The sequence below is a fragment of the Triturus cristatus genome, chromosome 12 (assembly GCF_964204655.1).
Source record: "Triturus cristatus chromosome 12, aTriCri1.1, whole genome shotgun sequence".
In the NCBI taxonomy this organism is placed as follows: Eukaryota; Metazoa; Chordata; class Amphibia; order Caudata; family Salamandridae; genus Triturus; species Triturus cristatus.
The window spans coordinates 523,544,126-523,563,063 of NC_140595.1; positions in this window are offsets into that span (position 1 = coordinate 523,544,126).

The window sequence follows — 18,938 nt, forward strand, 5'->3', positions numbered from 1 at the left end:
GCCTCAAGAGCTTACTAAGCCCGAGCTATCCTCCGACATTTATGCAAAAGGATAACTGGCTGACCTCACACACATTGGCTTTCTCCAAATGAGGTCATTGCGCAATGTGCAGATGGGCCCAGATAAAAAGAAACCATTTGAGGGCCCAAACAACAAACTCTATACGATAGGTTTAAACATAAACTGGAAAACCACCTTTTTTGTGTACATTATGGAATGTAAGTGTGGACAGAAATACACAGGTAGCACTACCAGAGCCCTCAAAGACAGAATCAGCGAACACGTGAGGGCTATAAAACAGGGGCACGAGAGATACTCAATAGCGACACACATGGCGGAATGTCCATCACAGGACAGACACAGAACCTTCAGCTTCTATGTTTTTGATCACATACCTAGAGACCCCAGAGGGGGCAACAGAGAACCTACTCTTCATCGTAGAGAGGCAGTGTGGATTCTGCAATTAAAGAATGTCGAGACTGGAATGAACACAGACCATGAACTTCAGTATTTTTGGGGCAAATACATACACTTAGATGCTTAATGTTATCCAGCTACCTAACTAGGATGTGAGATATAAGGCACCTTTCCAAATTTCTATAACCCTGACTAATAGGAGGGTCTTTGCATATATATGGAAATTATGAAAACCTGTACATTGTCAATAAGAATATCACAAAAAAAGATTATTAAGATTTACCTGAACGATTAACTATGTGGGCAAATGTGCTGCAACTGCTTGACTATATATATTTGTAATATATGTGAATATTTATTGGTGGTTGGTACCCATAATGTATACACTTTACTATAGGATACCGATACAAACGTATACTTATACAGTGGAAAGGGATTTTATTATGAATTATGTAGAAAATAATGTTGTTATGCAAATTCGCTTTATTCTGTGAACAATATGTAGTAAAACAACATGTACTTTTAAATCAATGAGGAACTGGAACTGATATTCACCTCACCGGTATTGGTTTATAGGGCAACTGTGAGAGACTACTTATTTTAGGAAATATAAATCAACAGTATACACTTACACGATTTAGACATACAATGGGGATTTATATCTTTAGATACTGACTTCCAGTCAGTACTTTACATGACCATAGACATAAAGATATTTGAGGTAATATCATTGGAGTCAACAGAATTATCCTGCGGTCGAATAGGATGACATTTGTTTTGCAGCACTGTCACAAACGCAGAAGGAAAACACTCTAATATTCACTCGTTATACAAATCCAATAGTAACAGCATACTACATAATGGTGCCCATTTGGTATGATAGAAGAGAAAGGTCAGAGACAAGTAATCCTCTTTCAATGACCATGGACTTCATGTTTTCAGAAATATGGAAGTACGTCCTTCATTCTTTTGTACATAGCGTACACTCTGTAGGACCACACTCCGAATGAATCTACATACCGGTAAACGCTGTTATATTTTGACCCATTAGTTGGGTAACCAATCCTGCTAGATAAGTACGATGGTTTTTTTTCCAAAACGAATAAATAGTTACCAGATATCATGACCTGTACTTAAAAATTGTAAATAGACGTAAAAGGAACAGAAACCAGCCCTGGTAAACTGCTCGGCCAGCCCCCTGGTGGGGATGGGGGGTGCGGCCAAGCTGTTATCTATGGCCAGTTTCGGATGATTTTGTTACCGGGGGCCGATATTGTCAGCCCTCGGTAACAAAAACGGCCCCCCATGGGCTCAAAACCGGCCACCACACCCTGACGGCCTACCGGGGAAATGCCCAGTGCCCGCTACGGCACTATGGGTTGTCTGTAGCCATGACAGTAATCTGACATTAATCTTTTCCAAGGCATGGGTATGGATATGGAGGTACACTCATAATCTTGGAGCCTCCATTTTCTGGTATAGATGAATACAAAACAGACCGCTTTGGGAGTTCGACTTCCGGAACAATTGATGTTTATTACTCGACATATTACATAGGATGGGACGGAATTACAACCGATATTAAGGTATGTTTGGCATTATTTACTGGCTGACGGCAAACTAGATAACATAAAAGTTTCCACAAATTGAACACTTTTCTGTGATTACGGGCTAAGATAATAAAAGAAACACTACAGTCACAAATATGGGTTTATGCAATATATACATATACAATACACCACATTACAATGGGTCTCTTATGTGTTTTACACGTTTCTTAGCCCTAAGGAAGTCACAGGACAATTTTCTATACTGTGCGGCGAAACACGTGTTGGATAAGGCAAAAGACTTGTGCAACTGAACAAATAAAAAAAAATAACTCAGTTATGTATGACTGTGTTTCTCTTCTTATTGTTATGTGGTATTTGCGTGTTCTTGGGAAATGTTCCACTTCATTGTGTTGTCTTTGACCACATGTTAGAGAGTAGGGTGGTTCTATCTACCTCAATAGCACTGCAGTTCTAGCACACATTGGACTATATAATTTGTGAATTGCCTTTAGGGCGCCACTACCCTGCAAATTACCGCCTACCTTGTAATATACACCGTGTCACTGGCAGACGCCTGTGTTCATAAAAATGATTTGAAAAGTAATGATCAATATTTAAACACACAAAAAGCATGAAAAGCGTTAAAAATAAGAACGGTGAATATAGCGTGGACGTCATGAAGAATCTATAATAATAACATTAGTCAGGGGCAGAGCTGAAGGAACAAACAAAGTTAGAAAACACAGTATCATCAAACTGATATCTTAAAGACGAAATACTCACGTCTTGAACAGTGACGTCTCTAGAAACGGGGATGTGAAGATCCCAGATAAAACTTCCCTCCACCTATTCAACACACATTCAACACACCAAGGCTATGATGTAATTGACCATATGTTTCCACTGTGGCTATGGGTGAATGGAAAGTACAACTATCTCTTGATCTGCAGTGCTAGAGAGCTCCATGAGGGGCAGCACTGACAAGACTCTGACTTGTATACATATATCACCTATTATTGGCTGTAGTGTGGGCTGCATCCTCTGCAAATAAATCCTGAGGTATTTTCCTGCTGTAAGCAGTAGAGGTCAGTCTCAAGTCAAGCTTATTAAAGGGGCAATGTGGTGCTCATCCAAAGCTTTCTTCAGAATGAAAGCTGACCTTTGTAACACTGATAGTCATTTCAGGCATAAACAGACTGAGAATAGCACAATCTGCCTAAAATGATTCTTCAAACTAGGACCATAGATTAGAGAAAACTGGTTCAAAATGGCAGCAAATTGTCTTGGGATGCTCAATGCAAACAAGCAATTACAGGACCATTAAAGTGTTTTTTAAATATTTAATTTCAGAGAAGCATGCACATGCACACACTCACACACACAAATGCGTACGTACAGACAGAACAACACATCTGCCAGCGCCCATGCACACAAAAAGCAACATTCATATTGGCACCAGCCCAAAATGATCTTTCAAACTAGGACCATAGAGTACAGAAAACTGGTTCAGAATGGCACCAAATTGTCTTGGGATGCTAAATGCAAACAAGCAATGACAGGACCTTTAAAGTGGTTTTATTGTAGTTTATTTCACAGAAGCATGCACGTATAGAAACACATGCACACACACACATGCAGACAGAACAACACACCTGCCAGCATCCATGCACACCAAAAGCAACATTCATATTGGCACCAGCGTAGAGACATAGGTGCAGAGACTAATGAACACAGACAAACTAGCACAGATGCAGTTGCAGAGCAGATACAGCCTTTCACCCATGTATGTGCACACAGACAACTCATATGCAGATACAAACAGTCACCCCTTGCAGGTGGGTGCAGTCACTCACTACACCTGCCTGCTGGAAATCTCTAATCTCCCTTTAAAAGTGCAATCAGGTTGCTGCCTGCACAGTGGAACGTGGAGCGATTGCTTCAAAGCAGCTCCCTTTTTCACTTGAATGGGCTGTCCTCAGGGCAACACAAGTTCGCAGCTGCCCTGGGGACAGTGCATTTAATGTGATTGGGTGCACTTTACCTGTTTGCGCATGGTGCACCTGTTTTAAGGTGCACCTGGCATAAACAGGGAAATTGTACCCTATCTATCCAAGGGGCCGTATCATAGAAGTGCCCCCGGGCTGCAAGAGGCGTTTGTGCCCACTTAGCACGCTCAAAGCACTTTGGTATTACAGAAAAAGCTTGTGCGAACCCTTCTGTAATACCAATAGCGTGGGCACACATAAAGCCCCAGGGCTGTCTTCAGTGGGTGTTCCCTTTTTGCATGGGGGTGTGCCCCATGCAAATGAGGGAATCCCTTTGACTCTGCAACAGCACTGTATTATAGACATGGAAGCTGAGGCAAAGAAGTTGTCAGGAGAAGCATTGACAGTGCACCACCTAAAAGGTGGTGCACTGTCTCTGCGCCCCCTGACTACAGCTCTCTGGATAGGGATAGGGGTTCCAAATGATCCCCTAGACATCTCCTTGCAGACGGGTGCAGTCACTCACTTCAACCACCTGCAAGTGGATCTCTAATCCCCTTTAAAGTTGCCACCTGATCAGTGAACACAGAGCGGCTTCAAAAAACACAAATAAATAAATAAATAAATAAAATAAAGCAGCTGCTCCTTTTTTTAATTGAATGCACTGCCCTCCAAGGGCAGCGTAAGTTTGTGGCTGCCCTAGGGGCAGCACATTTCATGTAATTGGACGCACTTTCCCTGTTTTCTCCCAGCGCAGCTGTTTAAGGATTGAAGACAGAATCTCCACTCATGCACACAACAGCAAAGAACTCTTCAACATCATCAAGGAGTTCGCCCAACCCACCAGTGAGTCTATCGACATCCCTCCCTCACAAGACCTCTGCGACAAACTCAGCACCTTTTTCCACCACAAAATCAAGAGCATCTACGACAACTTTGATGTAGATAACCAACACACTGAACCCTCACCAACCACCCCCGACACCCTGAAGCCAGCGATCAACAACTGGACAGCCCTCACCACTGAAGACACACTGAAGACGATGAAGTCAATCCACTCCAGGGCCCCCACAGATCCCTGCCCCCATCACATTTTCAACAGAGCCGCCGACACCATCGCACCCATGCTCTGCCACACCATCAACCAATCCCTAGCAACCGCCTCGTTCCCTGACAACTGGAAACATGCTGAGATCAACCCCCTCCTGAAGAAACCCTCGGCGGACCCCACCGACCTCAAAAACTACAGACCCATCTCCCTGCTCCCGTTCTCAGCGAAAGTCATAGAGAAAGCCATCAACAGCCAACCTGCCACATTCATCGAAGAGCACAACATCCTCAACTCCTCTTCAGAAAAAAAACACAGTACGGAAACCACCATCCTCACCGCAACAGACGACATCCGTACCTTACTGGACAAAGGAGAAATAGCAGCCCTCATCCTCCTCGACCTGTCAGTGGCATTCGACACAGTCTCTCACCGCACCCCAATATACAGACTCCACGACGCAGGGATCCAAGACAAGGCCCTCGACTGGATCTGCCCCTTCCTCACCGGCAGAACGCAGTGGTTCAGACTCCCCCCTTTCCTCTCGGACCCTACACCTACCATCTGCGGAGTTCCCCAGGGGTCCTCCCTCAGCCCTACGCTTTTCAACGTCTACCTGGCTCCGCTCGCCCCCATTGTCAGAACCTACGGACTCAACATAGTGTCATACGCAGATGACACCCAACTCTCCCTATCCAACAAACCCAACACCGCCAGACACAACTTTCGAGAAGGCATGGAAGCCGTCGCCAAATGGATGAAAAACAGCTGCCTACAACTAAACACCAATAAAACGGCAGTACAAATCATGGGCCCAAACCCCGATGCCTGGAACGATACCTGGTGACCCCCAGCCCTCGGAAGAGCGCCCACCCCCACGGACCACGCACGCAACCTGGGAATCATCCTGGACTCAGAGCTCAAAATGGACCACCAGATCAACTCTGTCTTGTCCTCCTGCTTCCACACCCTCCGCCTCTTAGGTAAGACCTTCAAATGGATCCCCCTCGAACACAGAAAGACTTTCACTCACGCCCTGGTCACCAGCAGGATCTACTACGGCAATGCACTCTATGCCGGAATAAACAAATACCTCACCCACAAGCTACAGAACATCCAAAACGCAGCCACAAGACTGGTCCTCAACCTGCCAAGACACTGCCACATCTCCCAGCACCTGCGCACACTCCACTGGCTCCCCATCGAAGCTAGAGTCACCTTCAAGATGCTAACCCACGCTCCCAAGGCCCTCCACGAAACCGGACCAGCATACCTGAACAGCTGACTCAAATGCCACGCACCCCAAAGGACCCTACGATCAGCCCAGCTCTCCTACACCGTGGTACCCCACACCAGAAAGACCAGATCGGGAGGCCACTCCTTCTCCTTTCGCGCGGCCAGAGCCTGGAACGACCTTCCGCTCCACCTCAGACAGATAACATCGCTCCCCATCTTCGCAAGAAACCTCAAAACCTGGCTCTTCGACAGACCCCCTCCTTGATGTACTGGAACCTGCGACCCTCCCCACCCCCCAGCACCTTGAGACCCTTACGGGTGAGTAGTCGCGCTTAACAAACACCTGATTGATAGCTGTGCGCAAACCGGGAAAGTGCGACCTTTGTATAATAGGGCCCCATGTGTCATGCTCATTCCTCCCAAACCATCTGATCATCGTCTTCAGAAATGCGCAAATGGTTTTGAGATGGAAACATTATAGACCAGCACATATTTCCCAAGGTACAGTAAGAGACATTTGAGGGAAAACTGGTAATTACATAATCCAGTAAAATAGATGAATGCACAAACTGGTCTTGATGGAAATTCTAAATCTAGTTCAGAACCGAGCACTTATGGATCATCCTTCATTTCTTTCCTCTTTTTCTATTACCATTCCATTAATAATTTGGTCATCTCTGCAAGTGTAATGCAGGGCAAAAGCCATATTCACCTTTTAGTGATATGATTTTTTGTTAAAAGATGTCCGTATTAAAAATACATTCCCATTTTCCTACAAAGAATCTATAAAACGTGTCTTATTTTTCTGACACTGTTTTTCCTTTTGAGGCATTGTATACTAGATCATTTAAAGCTTTCATCTGGTGAAATGTCAGAATTAAAAAAACTCAGGTTTTAGTTTAGATCAGTGTTCGCAATTGTTTGAAATATGATCTTGCCTATGTTTCTGAAGTGTCTTTTTTAAAGAATTTTGATTTACTCTATCTAAATTTTTTTTTTTTTACTTATTTGAGTTTTTATGACCTACTTTTATACTGGTTTCAACATTTGCTATGCTGGTTTTGTTGATTTCTCTTTTCTCTTTTGTATGGTTCTTTATGTTCAATATTTTTTCCTACTTTTTTTGACTGATATGTACTTTTCCTACCACTGTCAGTCCTAGCCCCAATGTGAGACAGTAAAGTTGTGTTGATTCCTTTTTGGTTTTACTTATACTCTCATTTTCCAGTTTTCTTTCCACGTTCTCTTTTGATGGATATTTTTTATTCTGACATGATTGCTTATTAAGTTAATATGATTTGGTTTGTAGTTTTTTAGGTTTCGCATAGGTAATGTACATTTTCCTAGATATCCTGCTGGGAATACACAATTCTATTAATACAAAGAGGTGAGGATTAGACTGCCTTTCTTTGCTTTCTGGATTAACCTCAATAAAGAGTCTACAGAAACATTGGCACATACTCAATGCAGATAAGACACTGGAAGAGTTCACCTCAACGAGGCAAGACATCACCTACTGTAGGGGCAGATGCCTCAAGAGCTTACTAAGCCCGAGCTATCCGACATTTATGCAAAAGGATAACTGGCTGACCTCACACACATTGGCTTTCTCTAAATGAGGTCATTGCACAATGTGCAGATGGGTCCAGATAAAAAGAAACAATTTGAGGGCCCAAGCAACAAACTCTATACGATAGGTTTCAACATAAACTGGAAAACCACCTTTTTTGTGTACATTATAGAATGTAAGTGTGGACAGAAATACACAGGTAGCACTATCAGAGCCCTCAAAGACAGAATCAGCGAACACGTGAGGGCTATAAAACAGGGGGATGAGAGATACCCAATAGCGACACACATGGCGGAATGTCCATCACAGGACAGACACAGAACCTTCAGCTTCTATGTTTTTGATCACATACCTAGAGACCCCAGAGGGGGCAACAGAGAACCTACTCTTCATCGTAGAGAGGCAATGTGGATTCTGCAATTAAAGAATGTCGAGACTGGAATGAACGCAGACCATGAACTTCAGTATTTTTGGGGCAAATACATACACTTAGATGCTTATTGTTATCCAGCTACCTAACTAGGATGTGAGATATAAGGCACCTTTCCAAATTTCTATAACCCTGACTAATAGGAGGGTCTTTGCATATATATGGAAATTATGAAAACCTGCACATTGTCAATAAGAATATCACAAAAAAAGATTATTAAGATTTACCTGAACGATTAACTATGTGGGCAAATGTGCTGCAACTGCTTGACTATATATATTTGTAATATATGTGAATATTTATTGGTGGTTGGCACCCATAATGTATACACTTTACTATAGGATACCTATACAAACGTATACTTATACAGTGGAAAGGGATTTTATTATGAATTATGTAGAAAATAATGTTGTTATGCAAATTCGCTTTATTCTGTGAACAATATGGAGTAAAACAACATGTACTTTCAAATCAATGAGGAAATGGAACTGATATTCACCTCACCGGTATTGGTTTATAGGGCAACTGTGAGAGACTACTTATTTTAGGAAATATAAATCAACAGTATACACTTACACAATTTAGACATACAATGGGGATTTATATCTTTAGATACTGACTTCCAGTCAGTACTTTACATGACCATAGACAAAGATATTTGAGGTAATATCATTGGAGTCAACAGAATTATCCTGCGGTCGAATAGGATGACATTTGTTTTGCAGCACTGTCACAAACGCAGAAGGAAAACACTCTAATATTCACTTGTTATACAAATCCAATAGTAACAGCATACTACATAATGGCGCCCATTTGGTATGATAGAATAGAAAGGTCAGAGACAAGTAATCCTCTTTCAATGACCATGAACTTCATGTTTTCAGAAATATGGAAGTACGTCCTTCTTTCTTTTGTACATAGCATACACTCTGTAGGACTACACTCCGAATGAATCTACATACCGGTAAACGTTATATTTTGACCCATTAGTTGGGTAACCAATCCTGCTAGATAACTACGATGTTTTTTTTCCCAAAACTAATAAACAGTTACCAGATATCATGACCTGTACTTAAAAAATGTAAATAGACGTAAAAGAAACAGAAACCAGCCCTGGTAAACTGCTCGACCAGCCCCCTGGTGGGGATGGGGTTGCGGCCAAGCTGTTATCTACGGCCAGTTTCGGATGATTTTGTTACCGGGGGCCGATATTGTCAGCCCTCTGTAACAAAAACGGCCCCCCATGGCCTCAAAACCGGCCACCACCCTGACGGCCTACCGGGGAAATGCCCAGCGCCCGCTACGGCACTATGGGTTGTCTGTAGCCATGACAGTAATCTGACATTAATCTTTTCCAAGGAATGGGTATGGATATGGAGGTACACTCATAATCTTTGAGCCTCCATTTGCTGGTATAGATGAATACAAAACAGACCGCTTTGGGACTTCGACTTCCGGAACAATTGATGTTTATTACTCGACATATTACATAGTATGGGACGGAATTACAACCGATATTAAGGTATGTTTGGCATTATTTACTGGCTGACGGCAAACTAGATAACATAAAAGTTTCCACAAATTGAACACTTTTCTGTGATTACGGGCTAAGATAATAAAAGAAACACTACAGTCACAAATATGGGTTTAAGCAATCTATACATATACAATACACCACATTATAGTGGGTCTCTTATGTGTTTTACACTTTTCTTAGCCCTAAGGAAGTCACAGGACAATTTTCTATACTGTGCGGCGAAACACGTGTTGGATAAGGCAAAAGAATTGTGCAACTGAACAAATAAAAAAAAAATAACTCAATTATGTATGACTGTGTTTCTCTTCTTATTGTTATGTGGTATTTGCGTGTTCTGGGGAAATGTTCCACTTCATTGTGTTGTCTTTGACCACATGTTAGAGAGTAGGGTGGTTCTATCTACCTCAATAGCATTGCAGTTCTAGCACACATTGGACTATATAATTTGTGAATTGCCTTTAGGGCGCCACTACCCTGCAAATTACCGCCTACCTTGTAATATACACCGTGTCACTGGCAGACGCCTGTGTTCATAAAAATCATTTGAAAAGTAATGATCAATATTTAAACACACAAAAAGCATAAAAAGCGTTAAAAATAAGAACGGTGAATATAGCGTGGACGTCATGAAGAATCTATAATAATAACATTAGTCAGGGGCAGAGCTGAAGGAACAAACAAAGTTAGAAAACACAGTATCATCAAACTGATATCTTAAAGACGAAATACTCACGTCTTGAACAGTGACGTCTCTAGAAACGGGGATGTGAAGATCCCAGATAAAACTTCCCTCCACCTATTCAACACACATTCAACACACCAAGGCTATGATGTAATTGACCATATGTTTCCACTGTGGCTATGGGTGAATGGAAAGTACAACTATCTCTTGATCTGCAGTGCTAGAGAGCTCCATGAGGGGCAGCACTGACATGACTCTGACTTGTATACATATATCACCTATTATTGGCAGTAGTGTGGGCTGCATCCTCTGCAAATAAATCCTGAGGTATTTTCCTGCTGTAAGCAGGAGAGGTCAGTCTCAAGCCAAGCTTATTATAGGGGCAATGTGGTGCTCATCCAAAGCTTTCTTCAGAATGAAAGCTAACCTTTCTAACACTGATAGTCATTTCACATATAATTATAAACAGAGTAAGAATAGCAGAATCTGCCCAAAATGATTCTTCAAACTAGGACCATAGAGTAGAGAAAACTGGTTCAGAATGGCAGCAAATTGTCTTGGGATGCTCAATGCAAACAAGCAATTACAGGACCATTAAAGTGTTTTTTTATATTTGATTTCACAGAAGCATGCACGCAAAGAAACACATGCACACACTCACACACACAAATGCGTACGTACAGACAGAACAACACATCTGCCGGCGCCCATGCACACAAAAAGCAACATTCATATTGGCTCCAGCGCAGGCAGAGACATAGATGCAGAGACTAATGAACACAGACAAACTAATGCAGTTGCAGAGCTGATACAGTCTATTAATACAGAGAGGTGAGGATTACTTTCTGGAACAACAGCAACACACACAAGCATAACAAATAAAGTCTCACAAAACACTGAACTTTGTGCGATTCAGAAGCTCTGCTCAAGTCTGGGCACAAGCAGTAAAAAGAGATACAAGCTCTTTCTTGCTGATAAGTAAAACTTCTAATCAACTCACAAGCAGTGTATTAAGTTCTGTTTATTCTGCTTCCCTAACACTTCCTGTTAGGGAATTGACTGAACAGACCAACAAAACATACAAATCAACAAATCATTTCTAATTATTCAAAGAAAATGTGCATGGGTGGGATAATCTCAGCCTCTGTGTCCATAATAGACTGTAATTTCCAGTAGAAATAACAATGAAAATGGAAATTCTGTGGCAGGACCAGATGCACAGATAATGCTCTTTTAAAGCTTTTTTTATCACAAGGGACTACTAATCACATAAGGGGAGGAGAGGAGAATACAAAATACCAAAAGGATACATCTCCACAAAGTTTACTCAAGCAAAGGTACCCAGTGAGTAAACCATGAGAAGTGTTGTGTTTTGGGTTTGTTAAACTGAGAAGTGGTTATTCCTTTTAAGGACGGTAATCCTTACCCACTAAAATGTGGCATGCATCATCGTAGGGTACCTCCTCATGCTGGTAACAGATGTCACCAGTGTGGACTACAACCCTTTACACCAGGGGAGCACTTGTGGATGTTTTCCAGGGTGCTGGACCTCTGGTGAAGTGGCACAGGGATGGCTATCTATATGTGTTAGCAAAGTGGTGTCTAGTACCATCTTTTGAAACTGAAAATAAGTGATAAAAATTCCTAACAAAAGCCAGAAACCTTTTTGGGCCTCCTTGTCCAGTATGGTTAAAAGAAAAGGGGATTGTTTTCAATCTTTATTATTGGTGGACATGTTTCAGCCTCTTTTCGGTTCTCAAAAGACGTACCATAGACTTTCTTCAGGACCAAAACTGTGTAATTCTCTATGTTAAAGCTATGTGGATTGAAATGAAATTAATTCAGTCAGTCAATAAGTCTTTATTCGATTCACATCATAAAAGACATAGTACACATATTAAAAAGACAATTCATGTATAAAAGAATTCATTTTACAATACAAGGTAAAACTTCTAAAAACTTGGGTCAAAATAGTGTGAGTTAATGGATTAAAATAATCACAACGTAATAAAATTCAATAAGGGACACACCGTTTAACATCATAAACCAAATAAAGTGCTTATTGATAACAAGTAAGGTCTTATACCACAAGTCCTGATTTAAGTTTCCGTGCCCTAAGAACCCATGCCCAACTAATAAATTTGGCAACTCCTATTACTATGGGTTCTGTTGTGTCAGTTTTCAAGATCCTACCAGCGACCTGTGCAGAACGAGTGCTCATTAGTCTGCAAACAGGTCGAAGCCAAACACGACAAGGGAGAAAATAGGTAGGACAACAAAAAAGAAAATGATCCAAGGATTCAATCATTTCTACGCAAAAGGGGCACTTGTCACTACCAAGAGGGCTCCAGCTTTTAGTGAGACCTCGCAGTGGTAGGGCATCCACTCTAAACTGGTGATACAATTTGCGATCAAAATGCTTCATGATGGTATGCCAGTAGCTTTCATAGACAGACTCATCCTTGAAGGATAAAAATGAAGCAGTCATTGAAGACCCTAGGGGGGAAGCATATCTCTTATTCTTGATAAAACCCCAATAGGCCACCTTTAGGGCATTTTTTGACGGAAATGCCGCAGTATCAGGGTGGGCCCATAAGTCACCCATCCCAAGATCTATCAACAGGGATTTAATGCCTGACAACCAGGGAATCCTATGCGAGCCCACCAACCCTTTGACCTCCAGGAGGGCATTAGCATAGATTGATAATTCAGGTGTGGTCCACAAACGACGCCAAAATGCCAGGGGTCTATAACCTGCCAAATCCTCTATAGGCTGGATTCCCAAATCATATAATAAGAGGATCCGCGGGGTGGATTGTGGGAGACCAATAGCTAGCCGCAGAAATTTATTCTGGGCTGTTGTCAACTTAGATAGGTTACTGAAACCCCAGATCTCAGCGCCATACAAGATGGCAGGCAGAATCTTGGAGCCATAGATCTTCATTAGGGGGGCTAAGGGTTTGGTGAGAGAAAGTTTATGCTCTTTCAACAGGGCTTCACCTAATTGGGCATGTTTGAGAGCGAGAAGATCCAGCTGGTGGGACCAGCTGCATGTCTCGCTGAAGGTAACCCCTAAATAAGAAAACACAGCCGTTTGATCCAGACTGACTCCATCCAGGCACACCTGCGCCTTGATACGACGGGATCCACGGAAGACCATAAACTTTGTTTTCCCCACATTAATTTCCAATTCATGTTCGCGACAAAAGTTCTCAAAGCGAGACAGGGCTAACTGCAAGCCCTGCCTCGTCTTCGAGATCAAAAGAGTATCGTCAGTGAACATGAGGAGGGGAATCTTCACACCGGCCAAAGAAGGGGCATCAGTAGGGGTGTTAGCAAAATAATTTGTAACCCTGTTGATAAATAGAGAGAACAATGTTGGGGCGAGCACGCACCCCTGACGGACACCTTTAGACACATTAAATTTGTCCGTCACCTCCCCTGGTTTGCCCCAACGAACCCGGGCATACGTGTTTTCATGAATAGTAGCCAGGAGGGATACCAGTTCTTTAGGCATGCCCATCCCCAAAAGAGCTTCCCATAACTTGTCCCTCGGCACAAGGTCAAACGCGGACCTAAGGTCCACGAAGGCCGCATAAAGCTTGCCGCCGCCCAAAACAACTTCCTTCCAATAAAGGAGTACAACCCTAAAAACTTGGTCCAGGGTCCCAATATGTGAGCGAAACCCCGCCTGGAGGGGAGACAGCACATCAAAGTCAGACATCCAGGTTTGAATACGGCCCAATACAAGGCGGGCTATAATTTTTTGTACTGCGTCAATAAGACTAATGGGTCTATAATTGCCAGGGGCAGAGCGATCGCCTTTCTTATAGATCGGCAATATCTCCGCCCCAAGCCACGAGTCTGGGACAGCAGCACCACCCGCCAAAGCATTAGCCAACAAAGTCAGGTACGGGATCCAAACATCCTGCTCCTGAATAAATAGGTCAGCGGGGATGCAATCTGGACCCGGAGCCTTACCATTCTTGATGGATCTTAACACCAACTTCACTTCACCAGGAGAAAATTCTAAGGGGTTATCGGCTCCAAAAGAACACGAAAAATGATTAACCAACCTATCACCAACCTTAAATTGCTCCTCGAAGTACGCAACCCACTGTCGCGGCTCCACATGGTTAATAAGACGAATGTCCGAAGGGCTGTTACCCCATTTAAGTAGGTTCCAGAATTGGACCATATTACGGTCGTGGCAAGCCTGATATAAATCCCTCCAGCGAACCTCATCCCAAATTTGTTTGGCCTTAAGTTGGGCAGTTTTATATACAGATCTGGACTTACGTATGGTGAGGGGAGAGCCAGTTTTAATGGCCTGTAACAGGGAACATGGGCCTGCCTACAATCCTTATTAAACCAGGTGCGTGGTCTCGGTGCATTACCTTTGCCGGAAGATGAGTGGAACTTAACAAAAAAAGTTTTCAATTCGGCAAAGAGCGCGTTATGAATATCCCGAATGTTATTCATACTCACACATTGAGACTTCATCTGATTAAGAGTGTCCATGGTGCTAGATATTAGATTCCTAATAGCGACCCGTGTCGTTTCACACGTGGCGATTTTCGGCCATCTCACCCTTCTTAAATCATTTGTGGGGATAACATTGATGGAGGTGCTACCCTCAAGGGTAGATTGAGGGATTACAAAGCTGTTATCATTAATACACAACACAAGAGGATTATGATCGCTCTCTACTCTACATACTACCACCATATCATCAATGAGCGACCAAAATTTCAAATTGACTAAAATATAGTCAATTCGGCTCCCTGTTCTGCCATTATCAAAAGTCATCCTCCCCGACCTATCTGATTTAGTACGCCCATTGGCTGCTCTCATGCCCTGGTTTAAACACAGTCCCTTCATAAACAGTGCAGCTTGGGACCATTTACTTATAGGTTCCAATTCCAACAGGGGAACACCCCATGAGGAATCTTCGTCTTCGGTAAAGTCCCCACTGTCAACCCCCAAGGGCTCAAAACAAACATTAAAGTCACCAGCCACAACTTTGTTAATAGATTTGGATTCGGACCCCAAAAATTTATCCAAAAGTAGACAAGTGGGGGAACATTTGCCTCCCGGGAGGTCCCTTGCATAGATGTTTATTAAAAAAAGGTTAAGAGCATTGCGAGATTGAAGCCTAATGATCAAGATGTCCGGGCTGTCAATTGGAACCTCTGTCGCCGTGACACCTTCACATTGACGGACCCAAGTGGTTAAACCACCCATGGGTCTGCCTCTAAGACCCTTAACAGCAGGCTTAAAGAAATTCAAAAAACCTGTGCGGAATTGGGGGGTCACTGCCCAGGTCTCTTGAAATGCCCAAATTTCAGACTCATCAATAAAGTTAGCCCAGTCAGGAATATCAAGCCTAGATCCCAATCCTGCAATGTTCCATGAGCCAATTTTTAGAAAAGAATTAACAACCCCCGAGCCCACTACTGGTCCTAAAGCAACCAGGGGGATATGTGTTGCGACAGGGGATGATAAGTTGGTACCATCTACAATACGCATGAAAGGAATACCAGTAGAGGGGGGAGACCCAGTAGTAGTATCCAGGCATTGGTGGCGGGTAGGCCCCTGGGACCCGATGGCCAGCGAGGGAGAACATAAGACACCAGCCATACGTCAATCGTTGTCCTCCAATGATGAGAGAATATCAAAGCGATTGGAAGTCACAATGGGCAAATTGGGCCTTGCAGGAAGGGTTGGAAAAACGCAATTATCCCGCATAGGCTGTAGAAAGCCTGGCCTATAAAAAAAACCCAAAGGTAAGATTTTAATCGAGTTAGGTGCTGAGGGTAGGTGATGAGTAGATTCCATGAAATTAATTGTAAAGGTCTAATTAATACTTGACCATGTGATCCAATGCGGTACAAAAGGGGGTGGTGATGGACGGAGCATCAGAACCAATCAAACACTCACACCCAGTCAACAGATCTGGGTTTGATCCATCACCGTTCTTTAGCCCACTCTGCCACCCCAGTTGCGATATGGCCATATGCAAATCAGTCTGACCCTGTGCCTCATGGGAACAGTCCAGCCCGAACTGCCAAGCCATGCCTTCCCTGGACCGGAAACAAGCTTCCTAGGACCGGTTTCTGGTTCAGCCGTCTTCAGCCAGGCTTGCTTGAATCCAGTGGCAAAGTGAGCAAGGGACTCACGTCTGAGCATACCCTGCCAACTTATGGCGAACAAAGCGGTACAAAAGGGGGTGGTGATGGACAGAGCATCAGAACCAATCAAACACTCACACCCAGTCAACAGATCTGGGTTTGATCCATCACCGTTCTTTAGCCCACTCTGCCACCCCAGTTGCGACATGGCCATATGCAAATCAGTCTGACCCTGTGCCTCATGGGAACAGTCCAGCCCGAACTGCCAAGCCATGCCTTCCCTGGACCGGAAACAAGCTTCCTAGGACCGGTTTCTGGCATTTCAGCCGTCTTCAGCCAGGATTGCTTGAATCCAGTGGCAAAGTGAGCAAGGGACTCACGTCTGAGCATACCCTGCCAACTTATGGCGAACAAAGCGGTACAAAAGGGGGTGGTGATGGACGGAGCATCAGAACCAATCAAACACTCACACCCAGTCAACAGATCTGGGTTTGACCCATCACCGTTCTTTAGCCCACTCTGCCACCCCAGTTGCGACATGGCCATATGCAAATCAGTCTGACCCTGTGCCTCATGGGAACAGTCCAGCCCGAACTGCCAAGCCATGCCTTCCCTGGACCGGAAACAAGCTTCCTAGGACCGGTTTCTGGCATTTCAGCCGTCTTCAGCCAGGCTTGCTTGAATCCAGTGGCAAAGTGAGCAAGGGACTCACGTCTGAGCATACCCTGCCAACTTATGGCGAACAAAGCGGTACAAAAGGGGGTGGTGATGGACGGAGCATCAGAACCAATCAAACACTTACACCCAGTCAACAGATCTGGGTTTGATCCATCACCGTTCTTTAGCCCACTCTGCCACCCCAGTTGCGACATGGCCATATGCAAATCAGTCTGACCCTGTGCCTCATGGGAACAGTCTAGCCCGAACTGCCAAGCCATGCCTTCCCTGGACCGGAAACAAGCTTCCTAGGACCGGTTTCTGGCATTTCAGCCGTCTTCAGCCAGGCTTGCTTGAACCCAGTGGCAAAGTGAGCAAGGGACTCACGTCTGAGCATACCCTGCCAACTTATGGCGAACAAAGCAGTACAAAAGGGGGTGGTGATGGACGGAGCATCAGAACCAATCAAACACTCACACCCAGTCAACAGATCTGGGTTTGATCCATCACCGTTCTTTAGCCCACTCTGCCACCCCAGTTGCGACATGGCCATATGCAAATCAGTCTGACCCTGTGCCTCATGGGAACAGTCCAGCCCGAACTGCCAAGCCATGCCTTCCCTGGACCGGAAACAAGCTTCCTAGGACCGGTTTCTGGCATTTCAGCCGTCTTCAGCCAGGCTTGCTTGAATCCAGTGGCAAAGTGAGCAAGGGACTCACGTCTGAGCATACCCTGCCAACCTATGGCGAATAAAGCGATACAAAAGGGGGTGGTGATGGACGGAGCATCAGAACCAATCAAACACTCACACCCAGTCAACAGATCTGGGTTTGATCCATCACCGTTCTTTAGCCCACTCTGCCACCCCAGTTGCGACATGGCCATATGCAAATCAGTCTGACCCTGTGCCTCATGGGAACAGTCCAGCCCGAACTGCCAAGCCATGCCTTCCCTGGACCGGAAACAAGCTTCCTAGGACCGGTTTCTGGCATTTCAGCCGTCTTCAGCCAGGTTTGCTTGAATCCAGTTGCAAAGTGAGCAAGGGACTCACGTCTGAGCATACCCTGCCAACTTATGGCGAACAAAGCGGTACAAAAGGGGGTGGTGATGGACGGAGCATCAGAACCAATCAAAAACTCACACCCAGTCAACAGATCTGGGATTGATCCATCACCGTTCTTTAGCCCACTCTGCCATCCCAGTTGCGACATGGCCATATGCAAATCAGTCTGACCCTGTGCCTCATGGGAACAGTCCAACCCGAACTGCCAAGCCATGCCTTCCCTGGGCCGGAAACAAGCTTCCTAGGACCGGTTTCTGGCATTTCAGCCGTCTTCAGCCAGGCTTGCTTGCTTGAATCCCCCCTTTTGTACCATGTGATCCAATGGGCACTGTATAGTTGCCTGCCAACTTGTAAATATGTGGAGAAAATATATAATCATAATTCAATATTTTTCCAATGAACTGCACATTGAGCAATCATGCTTCAAACAGGATTGTTGAACACTGACAACCCTACACTCACATGTGATAAAATGCACTCAGTGTGGTTGTCATGCTCTTAAACAATCCATTCAAATTCCTAAGAAAAGTTGTAGTCACGTATCATGCTATTATCATTCTTGACCCGAAATATCCTATCTTGGGACCATGCTCGTGGGTCAGAGTAAGGGCCTATTCTGACAAAAAATAATC